Source organism: Coregonus lavaretus, assembly GCF_964263955.1.
Source record: "Coregonus lavaretus genome assembly, chromosome: 32".
Taxonomy (NCBI): domain Eukaryota; kingdom Metazoa; phylum Chordata; class Actinopteri; order Salmoniformes; family Salmonidae; genus Coregonus; species Coregonus lavaretus.
The window spans coordinates 38,157,996-38,170,454 of record NC_140019.1 but is presented as its reverse complement, the minus strand read 5'-3'; the positions used below and the strand labels follow the sequence as shown (position 1 = coordinate 38,170,454).

Here is a 12,459-nt window from a genome sequence, read left to right as displayed (position 1 = left end):
GTGCATTTCAGGCCAGGACAATAACTGCTGAAAGAGAAGCCTACCTGGAACCAAGTTAGACAACGCCCTGCATGGCTATGTCCCAAATGACACCCTATTCCCCGTGTAGTGGTGCTCTGGACAAAAAGTAGTGCACTATATAGGGAATAGGGTGCCATTTGAGAAGTATTTGACTTAATTGCTAGTAACAAAGACGAGATGTATAATGATGTGTCTTGCTGCCGCGAGACTAGCACAAAAAAAAAAATGAGCAAGCAATACAGCTAGCAATGAGGGTGAAATTATACAGTGTAGCGTTTGCTCTGGCATGAATAACAGTATTGGGTGACAGAGCTGGGATGCAACTTTGGTTTAAGTGCCTTGCCCAAGGGCACATGGACAGATTTTTCACCTTCGGTTACTGGTCCCAACACTCTAACCACTAGGCTACCTGTTCCCTTAATAGTGCACTACTTTTGACCAGGACTGGTGCCCTTATATGAATAGGGTCCCATTTGGGACACTTATAATATATCATAACCAAAGGGTTGTTTCATGTTTTGAATGGATCTCTTGAATTTTAGAGAGCAAAGTTGGACAGTCATTCAAAGCAATACAATTGTCCCTGCTGAGTTTCAACCAAAGCTCCTTCACAAATGGAAAAAGTTTCAACTTTATATGTTGTTAATAAATAGGTTAGGACTATATTGTTAAATTCCTATTGCTTCAAATAAAAACTATTTCAAAAGTTTATATAAAAACAAGAGAGAGCATTTCTTCAAAGACAAAGAGACAAAAGTTATATTTGAAACACATTTATCTGAGTTTATCGGCTCTCTAAAACTCTGTTACAAATGTATTACATTGGATAACTGGACCATGAAGGACTGCCCCTTTAACCAATTTGCAAAGCTTTCTATTACATGTCATTGGAGCAGTGAAATGACTGTTGCATTGGGCAGGCTGGTCTCATAGACTAGACGTAGCATAGTAAATGTAAATCATTTTTGTGTGGTTACATAAGACAGAAGGTTACTTATGGGTGGGCATATAATGCGAATGTCTAGCAACCCAAAGGTTGCGTAATCAAATCTCATCACGGACAACTTTAGCATTTTAGCTAATTAGCAACGTTGCAACAACCTACTACTTCTTAGATACTTGTGCTACTTCTTAGCGTATTAGCTAGCCCTTCCCCTAACCTTAACCCTTTAACCTAACTCCTAAATCTTGACCCAAACCTTAACCCTAACCTTAACTTTAACCCTAACCTTAACCCTAACTTTAACCCTAACCTTAACCCCTAACCCTAACAGGTTGAGAGCTTCAAGTTCCTTGGTGTCCACATCACCAACGAACTATCCTGGTCCAAACACACCAAGACAGTCGTGAAGAGGGCACGACAAAGCCTATTCCCCCTCAGGAGACTGAAAATATTTGGCATGGGTCCTCAGATCCTCAAAAAATTCTACAGCTGCACCATCGAGAGCATCCTGACTGGTTGTATCACCGCCTGGTATGGCAACTGTTCGGCCTCCGACCGCAAGGCACTACAGAGGGTAGTGCGTACGGCCCAGTACATCACTGGGGCCAAGCTTCCTGCCATCCAGGACCTCTATACCAGGCGGTGTCAGAGGAAGGCCCTCAAAATTGTCAAAGACTCCAGCCACCCTAGTCATAGACTGTTCTCTCTGCTACCGCACGGCAAGCGGTACCGGAGTGCCAAGTCTAGGTCCAAAATACTTCTCAACAGCTTCTACCCCCTAGCCATAAGACTCCTGAACAGCTAATCATGGCTACCCAAACTATTTGCACTGCCCCCCCAACCCATCTTTTTACGCTGCTGCTACTCTGTTAATTATTTATGCATAGTCACTTTAACTCTACCCACATGTACATATTACTTCAACTACCTCAACTAGCCGGTGCCCCCGCACATTGACTCTGCACCGGTACCCCCCTGTATATATATATTTTTCTCAACACTTTTTTGTTGTTGTTTTATTTTACTTTTTTATTAAAAATAAATGCACTGTTTGTTAAGGGCTGTAAGTAAACATTTCACTGTAATGTCTGCAAAGTAACATGACATACTATACTGAACAAAAATATAAATGCATCATGTAAAGTGTTGGTCCCATGTTTCATGAGCTGAAATAAAAGATCCCAGAAATGTTCCATACGCACAAAAAGCTTATTTCTCTCAAATGTTTTGCACAAATTTGTTTACATCCATGTTAGTGAGCATTTATCCTTTGCCAAGACAATCCATCCACCTGACAGGTGTGGCATATCAAGAAGCTGATTAAACAGCATGATCATTACACAGGTGCACCTTGTGCTGGGGACAACACAACACAATGCCACAGATATCTCAAGTTTTGAGGGAGCGTGCAATTGGCATGCTGACTGCAGGACTGTCCACCAGAGCTGTTGCCAGATAATTTAATGTTCATTTCTCTACCATAAGCCACCTCCAACGTCGTTTTATAGAATTTGGCAGTACGTCCAACTGGCCTCACAACCGCAGACCACGTGGAACCACGCCAGCCCAGGACCTCCACATCCTGCTTCTTCACCTGCGGGATCATCTGAGACCAGCCACCCGGAAAGTTTATGAAACAGAGGAGTATTTCTGTCTGTAATAAAGCCCTTTTTGTGGGACTGGCTCCCAAGTGAGTGGGCTTATGCCCTCCCAGGCCCACCCATGGCTTCGCCCCTGTACAGTCGTGTGAAATCCATAGATTAGGGGCCTAATAAATTTATTTCAATTGACTTATTTCCTTCTATGAACTCTCTCGGTAAAATCAATGTAATTGTTGCATGTTGCGTTTATATTTTTGTTGAAACATAATTAGAGTGCCCCGATTTTATTTACTATGTTATGTCTACCCCTGATTCCAGGTTGCATTGGATGGGCAGAGCCAGAAAGGGAGCCCACCGCCACGCCCTTCTACACCCTATATCCCTCCCTTCCCACCCTCTATCCACGACCAGTAGCAGTACCAGTTCGCATGTCCAACCATTCTGCAAAGTGCGGAGTAACAGCCACGCACACTAGAAAAAAGGTAAAACTTACTTAGGTGAGAGAGTGAGAAGAAGGAAGGGGAGAGAAAAACGCCCTGGACACCGAGGGAGACTCGGGTTGATAGAGAGAGAGAGAAAAAAAAAAGTATTTTAGAAGAGAGAAATAACTTTTGATTGGGAAGAGGAAGACTTGCTTTTATCGACTGCTGGGACGGAGGAGGAGAAGAGGACACTGCCAAAGATGCTCAAACTGCTGTGTTGAAGTTGTTGCAGCTCAGACTGCTCATAGGTAAAACAACCATTTACTTCTGTCGTCACAATTCTGATTTAGATTATTTAAAAAGTGTATTATGGTGATGGTATCACATCTGGTAACCTCCCAAAGTTGTAACGCATTTGTTAAATGACGTGGCAATCGTGCTGTTTAAGGTTCGTTTACATAAAGTTTTTGAAAATAAGAATTGTAGTCTTTCACCGCACTAACACCGCACTAACTGAGAGGAAGGGTGGTGGTCCATGGTGTTACTTTTTTTTCTCGTTCAAAGTTCTGTAATTTCCAACACGAGATGAAGTGGGTGTGTGTCCCCACCCACATGAACGGGGACTTGGGTCACCCTTCTTATTTCACTCTCTCTTACTGCGCACAAAATAAAGCTGGGGGGGGTTGGGGGTGGGGGGGGGGTTGTTATGTTCCATTGTGCTTAATGCTATCTATCAACATTTTAAATAAAAACCCCATGCAGATGTATAGCCTAGTCCAGTTGTTACTTCATCTCAGCAACGTGGATATTGATAATCCGAATCTAATCTCGCCCTGCACTCAGTAAAAAAAAAAAAAAAAAAAGTTGTCCAAAGACAACGCCCAAATATCATCTTTGATTAAAAACCTGTCATGCTAATTTATATTTTTTCTATTTGCTTCCTAATCTACCAAGTCGAGTGTTTGTGTGACTATGAGTAATTGTTTGTTAAGAAATGTCTATCAGTAAAGGCAGTTTCCAATAAAGCCTTTTAAGATAGCCTACAGGCTTGCGTGTGGATTGTACTTACTACTACTCTTTCACCTCCTCCCTCCGTCCCTCCCTCCCTCCCTCCCTCCCTCCCTCTTTCTCCCTCGTTCAGGGAGGCGCACCCAGCGAGAGAGAAAATAATTACACAGTCATGTACAGCAGTTTTAGAACAACAACTTCCAACCCATCTTCACGAAAAAACAACGGTTTTCAGAGTATAATATAGTAACGGTTTTAATATAGTATATAAGTATACAGTGTGTGTGATAAATGAAACTGTACTTTCCAATTTAGCAAAAAACAACAACAACAAAAAAACAGTTTTCGTCTGTTTTAAGTGTGTTTTAACTGTGTTGACATGGATGGAGTTTTAGGGACTTTCTCCTGACTCGCAGTTTTAACTGGATTCGTTTTATCCTGGGATTCTAACCAGGGTGGAGAGAGAGAGAGGGAGAGAGGGGGGAGAGGGAGGGAGAGGGAGGGAGAGGGGGTTGGGTGGGGGTGGGGGCGGGGTATGGTAATGGAATGTAGTGGTTTGGAAATACTTACTAATTGAAACCAGGTTTGAGGAGAAGAGGGGAAAATAATCAAGACTTCTGCAGCGCAGAGGGAAAGATGTGTTTTATGCAGAGAGAAAGAGGTATTTTATGCAGAGGGAAATATGTGTTTTATGCAGAGGGAAAGAGGTGTTTTATGCAGAGAGAAAGAGGTGTTTTACACAGAGAGAAAGAGGTGTTTTACACAGAGAGAAAGAGGTGTTTTATGCAGAGGGAAAGAGGTGTTTTATCGAGCTCAGAACATTAAGAAGGGAAGATACAGAATGTGTTTGAATAACAGAACAGCTACGCTGTTGTAACTTCAGGCGTGTATTAACCTTTAAGAGATATAATAAAACCTAACAGCCACCTTGTGTGTTTCTCCATCCAAATAGACATAGATAGAGATGTAGCGATTTAGATCCCCCAGACATTATGCTTTGTAAAGTTCTCCCTTCCTCCTTCTGTCACACCCTGGCCGACGTTGTTCTGTAGAGCAGCAAGGAAACGAAAGCCGCTCTCCCAGAGAACACTAGCCACAGGCTGCCACCAGAGTCAGCCAACTCACAGAAAATGCCTTAAAGCTGTAAATGTCAAGCGGTTCTCCAATTGTTCCTGTTGAGGAGATGAATAGTGATTAGCAAAGGGTTGTATTACATTTACATTTTAGTAGATGCTCTTATCCAGAGCGACTTACAGGAGCAATTAGGGTTAAGTGCCTTGCTCAAGGGCACATCGACAGATTTTTCACCTAGTCGGCTCGGGGATTAGAACCAGCGACCTTTCGGTTACTGGCACAACGCTCTTAACCACTAAGCTACCTGCCGCCCTACATATGGTCAGTCAAGTCCAATGCAACCTTTAAAAAAATAATAATCTCAATATCAAAAGAATTTCTGGGTAAACACTAAGTACCTTACTGTGATTGTTTAAAATTAAAATGGTCAAAAAATAAACAAATGTCTTCTTAGCAAAGAGCAATTTCTCAAGCAAGAATTTAGCTAGGGCTGTCTGGGAGTGGTCTGAGTGGGGAGGGGAAAACTGAAACTAGCTGTTATTGGCAGAGAAGTTTGGAACTCTCATTCTTATTGGTCTATTAACTAATTTACTACCTGGTGATGTCACCAGACAGGCAAAAACTCCATCCCACCAAATCAGGCTGAAGTTTCAGGTGGTCTTTTCAAACAGCTCTTACACTAAAAGGGTGTTATCATAATTTTCACAATTTCACAGTATTATTCCAACCTCAGTGTGGAAATATATATAAAATAAAGGAAAATCACGTTTTTGACTGCATTGGACCTTTAAATGTTCACTTTTTTTAATGTGATGGTATGGAAAAAAGTATAGCCTATGTCTGTGTGTTCAATGTTTTGAACAGTTCATTTGACATGGTAGTACTTGTTCAAAACAGAGAATATAGTAAGTGTGAAATACTGACTGGAACAAAGTAAGCAATAAATTACTACACAGCCAACAGATTTAGAACAGAGCCTTTCTTGACAACCCCCTGTCAAGCCCAAACTGGGTATCGTTGTTTATTCACATAATCTATCAATCCAGTGGACATGGAATTCATAGAACATTCATCATTATACTCCACCAAACCTGCCCCCATAGCTTTCCCCTGCCAACTGTTGATAGCAGAGGAGAGGAGTGGCATTCTCACTGTGCCAGTGTGAAACGGAAAGAGCCCATTTCCTCCTCACGGTCCCATTCAGGGCCGTTTAGGACCTTATCCGTTAGAGAGAGCGAGGGAGAGACAGGGAGAGGGAGGGAGAAGGAGAGGGAGGGAGAGGGAGGGAGAGGGAGGGAGGGAGCGGGAGAGGGAGAGAGAGAGGGAGAGAGAGAGAGAGGGAGAGTTAGAGAGAGAGAGAGAGAGAGAGAGAGAGAGAGAGAGAGAGAGAGAGGAGAGAGAGAGAGAGGGAGAGAGAGTGTAGGGGAGGACTTATTCCTATAAAACGAAAGTTTTTTTTAAAACACTTCTATTAATCTCTGATTGGTCCCTGGGTGTTCTGATTGTAGACCTTTAACTCATTTTAATCCCACCCTATTTTATTGTATTTATCACATACATTTCACAACTGGTGCACTAAAGCAGCAACAGCTGTTTGAATTGGTGTGTAGATGATGTGGAGTAGAAGTTGTACAGTACTACGTTATTGATCCCAACTTGGGAAACTGCTGGGTAGTGTGGTGTTCTCTTCCCCCCCTCTGTGGAACTGTAAGCAGATCTCAAAATATCGCTTGGCTCGTGGACTTATTTTGCCATAATGAAATGTAGCAATGTTCATGATAACGATTATTGCAAAATACTGTCTTTCAGACAGAGCGATTGTACACAGATTTGCAGAGAGAGCCACTACCCACTCTCTCCTCTCGACTATTCTGTCTGTGCATTTAGAGACAGACTTTACGGCATGTTTCCTGTTAATAAAATCAGGCAATGTTTTTTGGAGCCCAATTCATACAGTCCCATTTTTTACAACGTTCTTGCTGGGATAAGCTTTTTATATCTCCTGTGCAAGTGTAGGATGGGGAGTAGACATGGGCCACGGTGAACACACACCTGAAGTGACAAAAAAACAACTAACACAGAAAACCCCTACAGTACACTCGCCGTAAACCTTACACAACCTCGCATATGTACAACCGTGCCACCCCCCACCTTCCAACTGCCTTTCTCCAGCTCTGACTAGAGTTGACATATGGTGTAAAGATATAGGATCTTAATTTGATCACCCTGTTGTTGCAGGACATTTGCTGCACACCAGGAAATGCAAACTTGTAGTGTATTCAAGGTTTTAAAAGTATTATAAAGTTTGTAATTTCCACAATGTCAGACTTGATCTGCCCTAACTAAACAAAAGAAAATGTATCAACCCTTAGAAAAAATGTCTATTTAATTATAATCCACACAATAATTTACATTTTCCGTTGCTGCTGGATTATTTTCCTGCTGTGAGAAACTGGTCAAATTAAGATCCTACATCTGTACGTAACACGTTGTTTGGAATGGAGTGCCTAAATGTCAGGGTGGCAGTGCGAGGAATGTACATTTAGAAATATATTTTGCTTTGTTGAGGTTATTGTCTGGCTACAGAGACTGGCTCACATGTTTTTTTAAACTGTCATTTCCTTACCTCCTTCTCAGCACTTGTCTTTGCTTGTTAAAACCCATTTGTTTCCAACCACAGCTGTTCTCGTACTCTGAAATAAAAACCGCTAGCCTATAGAATGTGCAGAAAAGTTGCAAAAAAAGTCAAAAGGTTACAAGTGTGCTACACACTATGTATCAATATGTCATGTCACTGGAAGACGTTATAATGATTCATGTCAACAATAACTATAGAATGTAATAGAATTTCAGGTATTAAATGATGATTTCCAAAGCTCCATCACTTTAAGATTTAAATAGGGTGTGATATTAGCCTGTAATTACCATTAGCCATTGGTGACATTCACACAAACAATAAACAGTGTTCACTTTGGGTCGGACAACAACAACATACAGAATAAATAACACAATACTTATTTGCACTCTTTTAAAACAATACTTGTATGCAGTCCTTAGATGTTGGTGTATTTTGATGCGTGTTGGAAACTAAATGTAAATAATTTCTATAAAAGGATCTATTCCACTTGCAAATCAGTGTAATAAATAATTTCAAGTTCAGTTATTAATCAATGTTATGTTATTTGATTTGAGGTGTTATGCACCATGTACTGTAGAATAATCACATTATTGCCTCTGTCAATCTAAAACCTTTTTCTCTTTGCTTATGCAAAACCTCTCTCAATTCAATTTCAATTTAAGGGCTTTATTGACATGGGAAACGTGTGTTAACATTGCCAAAGCAAGTGAAGTAGATAGTAAACAAAAGTGAAATAAACAATAAATATTAACAGTAAACATTACACTCAGAAGTTTCAAAAGAATAAAGACATTTCAAATGTCATATTATGTCTATATACAGTGTTGTAACAATGTGCAAATAGTTAAAGTACAAATGGGAAAATAAATCAACATAAATATGGGTTGTATTTACAATGGTGGTTGTTCTTCACTGGTTGCCCTTTTCTTGTGGCAACAGGTCACAAATCTTGCAACTGTGATGGCACACTGTGGTTTTTCACCCAGTAGATAAGGGAGTTGATCAAAATTGGGTTTGTTTTCTAATTCTTTGTGGATCTCTGTAATCTGAGGGAAATATGTGTCTCTAATATGGTCATACATTTCGCAGGAGGTTAGGAAGTGCAGCTCAGTTTCCACCTCATTTTGTGGGCAGTGTGCACATAGCCTGTCTTCTCTTGAGAGCCAGGTCTGCCTACGGCGGCCTTTCTCAATAGCAAGGCTATGCTCACTGAGTCTGTACATAGTAATAATAATAATAATAATATGCCATTTAGCAGACGCTTTTATCCAAAGCGACTTACAGTCATGCGTGCATACATTTTTGTGTATTGGTGGTCCCGGGGATCGAACCTAGTCAAAGCTTTCCTTAAATTTGGGTCAGTCACAGTGGTCAGGTATTCTGCCACTGTGTACTCTCTGTTTAGGGCCAAATAGCATTCTAGTTTGCGCTGTTTTTTTGTTAATTCTTTCCAATGTGTCAAGTAATTCTCTTTTTGTTTTCTCATGATTTGGTTGGGTCTAATTGCGTTGTTGTTGTTGTCCTGGGGCTCTGTGGGGTCTGTTTGTGTTTGTGAACAGAGCCAACCAAATCAGGACCAGCTTACTTAAGGAACTCTTCTCCTGGTTCATCTCTCTGTAGGTGATGGCTTTGTTATGGAAGGTTTGGGAATCGCTTCCTTTTAAGTGGTTATAGAATTTAACGGCTCTTTTCTGGATTTTGATAATTAGCGGGTATCGGCCTAATTCTGCTCTGCATGCATTATTTGGTGTTTTTCGTTGTACACAGAGGATATTTTTGCAGAATTCTGCATGCAGAGTCTCAATTTGGTGTTTGTCCCATTTTGTGAATTCTTGGTTGGTGAGCGGACCCCAGACCTCACAACCATAAATGGCAATGGGTTCTATAACTGATTCAAGTATTTTTAGCCATATCCTGATTGGTATGTCAAATTTTATGTTCCTTTTGATGGCATAGAAGGCCCTTCTTGCCTTGTCTCTCAGATCGTTCACAGCTTTGTGGAAATTACCTGTGGCGCTGATGTTTAGGCCGAGGTATGTATCGTTTTTTGTGTGCTCTAGGGTAATGGTGTCTAGATGGAATTTATATTTGTGGTCCTGGCAACTGGACCTTTTTTGGAACACCATTATTTGTGTCTTACTGAGATTTACTGTCTCTCTCTCTCTCTCTCTCTCTCTCTCTGGTCTGTAAACCAGTCAGGCCAGTTAGTGGTAGCAAATGTTGCTTTGTCAGCTGATCTGTCCACCCCTTCGCTTGTAACTACCCCCCCACAATAGAGTAAGGAGGAAAACATTGAGACAGTTCTGTTTGATAACATTGGGACAATTCAGTTTCTCTATTCTCCTTTGTCTAAGACTGCGTCCCAAATGGCACCCTATTCCCTTTATAGTGCACTACCTTTGACCAGGGCCCATAGATCCTTAACCAAATCTTGCCACTCACTCACCAGTGTTTCACACTTCATTGTTTGATTTAGTGTTCTTATCACCATCACCTTTCAATCTATGCTTCATTGTTTTGTTGTCTTGACTGACTGATCCTTTCAGATCCTTTGCTTCTCTGGTTGCATTCACTTTCACTGCCTCTATCAGATAAAATACTATCTCACTAGGTATTTACCAAACTGGAGAGTCTATACGGCTCCTTGGTACAATCATGTACAGAGATCCATTCAGTGATAATGATTGTAGTTGCACAACCCAACCCCCCAAAAAAGTAATAATAATTACAACAAAAAAGTGTTATTCTGTTTTGTGGCTGAAACCTGTGCTGACATGCTCTGGGCGGCAGGCAGCACACGGAGAGGCTTGGTAGAGTGAGTGGAGGTTATTTCTTTGGAGTTATTCACTGCGGGAGAGAGAGAGAGGGGGCGAGAGAGAGAGAGAGAGGAGAGTAGAGACTGGACTCCGTTCCAGCTGGCCTGACAGCTCTATCAAGGAATGTGGTAGATTGGAGCCCTGTAGAGCACAGCATAACACCCAGCCCAGGGTGGGGCCTGCTCAGCCCTGTAGAGCGCAGCATAACACCCAGCCCAGGGAGGGGCCTGCTCAGCCCTGTAAAGCGCAGCATAACACCCAGCCCTGTTGCCTAGCCCATTGGTTGCTCTTTTAGCAATCTAGCTAGCACTGAGAGACTAGGGTGGAGCCCAGCCCCGTAGCCTGTTGCTTCAATCTCTTAGCAAGCTAACTGCTGGCGCTGAGACAGGACTGGAGGCTAGGGTGGGGCCCAGCATCGTAGCCTGTTGCTCCAATCTCTTAGCAAGCTAACTGCTAGCGCTGAGACAGGACTGGAGGCTAGGGTGGGGCCCGGCCTCGTAGCACAGCACAGCACCTAGCCCTTTAGCCTGTTGCTCTTTTAGCACTGCCTGAGGTGGGACCTGAAGCCTAGCTCGTTGCTCCGATCCTTTAGCAAACAAGCTAGCGCTGAGATGGTGAAAAGACCGGAGGCACATATAAATCAATATATTTGTTTGACTGACTAGAACGGGGAAAAGCCCATCAGATGATGGAAATTTGACAGTACACTCATAGGTACAATCAATATTGCCGACATGGTATTGTGATGCATCTATTCTAGTCAGTCTAATTCCCGGGCCCAGCCCGCACAGCCCCACACTCCCTTTAGCAAGCTAGCTAGCACAGCTCCTCTGTGTGTGCTGCTGTGCTTGTGATGGTTAACAGTAGTGTGGGGCCACACTGTTTCCTTTCTGGGTTAAACCTACCTGAGATTTGTTAAGCTTAGTTTTGCAGTGACCTTGAGCTAGTTTCCCACAACAGTAGTATGATAGGTGAAGGTGTTTTCCCCCACGCTTCTCAGAATATTTCTTTAACTGTTATTCCAGTCGCCTTGCTTTGACTAATGGTGTTAGCTTTACCACATAGGTGCAACCAATAGTACACAGTGTTTTGAATGTGTGATGTCCATGTAACAAGTCAATGCAAGTCAAGGTTGACATGTTCCTATGTTAATAGCACCATTGACAAGAGCCATTTATCTGGTCAGAAAACATTTCCAAACAGACATTAAAACAATCAATGCAAATTAGGTCAACCAAATCTTATGTGAATCTCCTTCATTGAATTGATTACAGACAGAGCCCACATTTTTGGAATTCTTGTGCCTAACCGTCTTACCTAGGTATTAGGGCTGTCCCCGACCAAAAAAATCTTGGTCGACCGAAAGTCGTCTGTTCCAATCGATTGGTCAAAATTTTTAAACGTGTATTTTTCCATATATAGTTAATAAAATCAACTATATGCATTGAGCTTGTCTGATGCTTTAAGCTTACGGTTTGATTAGATAAGGCAAATGCCTCAAGAGGGCGCCAGAGATCTAGATAACCAGAAGAAAAAAACATTTTTGTGAAACAGTTTAATTTAATTTATAATAACGTCTTCATATCTCAAAATCTAAATGAAAATGATTCAAATCTAAAAAGTAACTTATATTGCCACATTTAAAAATAGCCTACATAAAGCCAACAAACGAAAACATTGCAGCCTGCAGGTAGAAAATATCCTGATAAAAATAAATATCCTATAAATCACATTGGCTACACATGGCCTGTCTGCAACGAACTTAAAACATTGTATCAACTATTAGCTTGTGTCGGCCCGAAGCTTGCAACAATGTATAAAATATTCTGGGCCCTCAAAGTTTCCCACGCCAGTGCGCTCAGGACAGACACAGCTGTAGGCTATTTGCGCAAGGGATGAGAAGCGGTGCTTGACTTGGGCAGGAATTCACCGGAGC

General features: G+C 41.8%; 1 protein-coding gene across 3 annotated transcripts in view; it reads left to right on the top strand.

The window, feature by feature from the left end:
- The first annotated feature begins 2,968 nt into the window (after positions 1-2,968).
- Positions 2,969-12,459, top strand: part of LOC311107881 (neuroblast differentiation-associated protein AHNAK-like) — a 50,859-nt gene continuing 41,368 nt past the window's right edge. For 2 of the 3 annotated variants that reach the window (XM_084150466.1, XM_084150465.1), the window contains exon 1: positions 2,971-3,295. The gene's annotated coding sequence lies outside the window, so the exon portion shown is untranslated. Of the gene's footprint in view, positions 3,296-12,459 lie in introns of all 3 variants that reach the window. The other variant, XM_084150464.1, reaches the window with a different exon arrangement.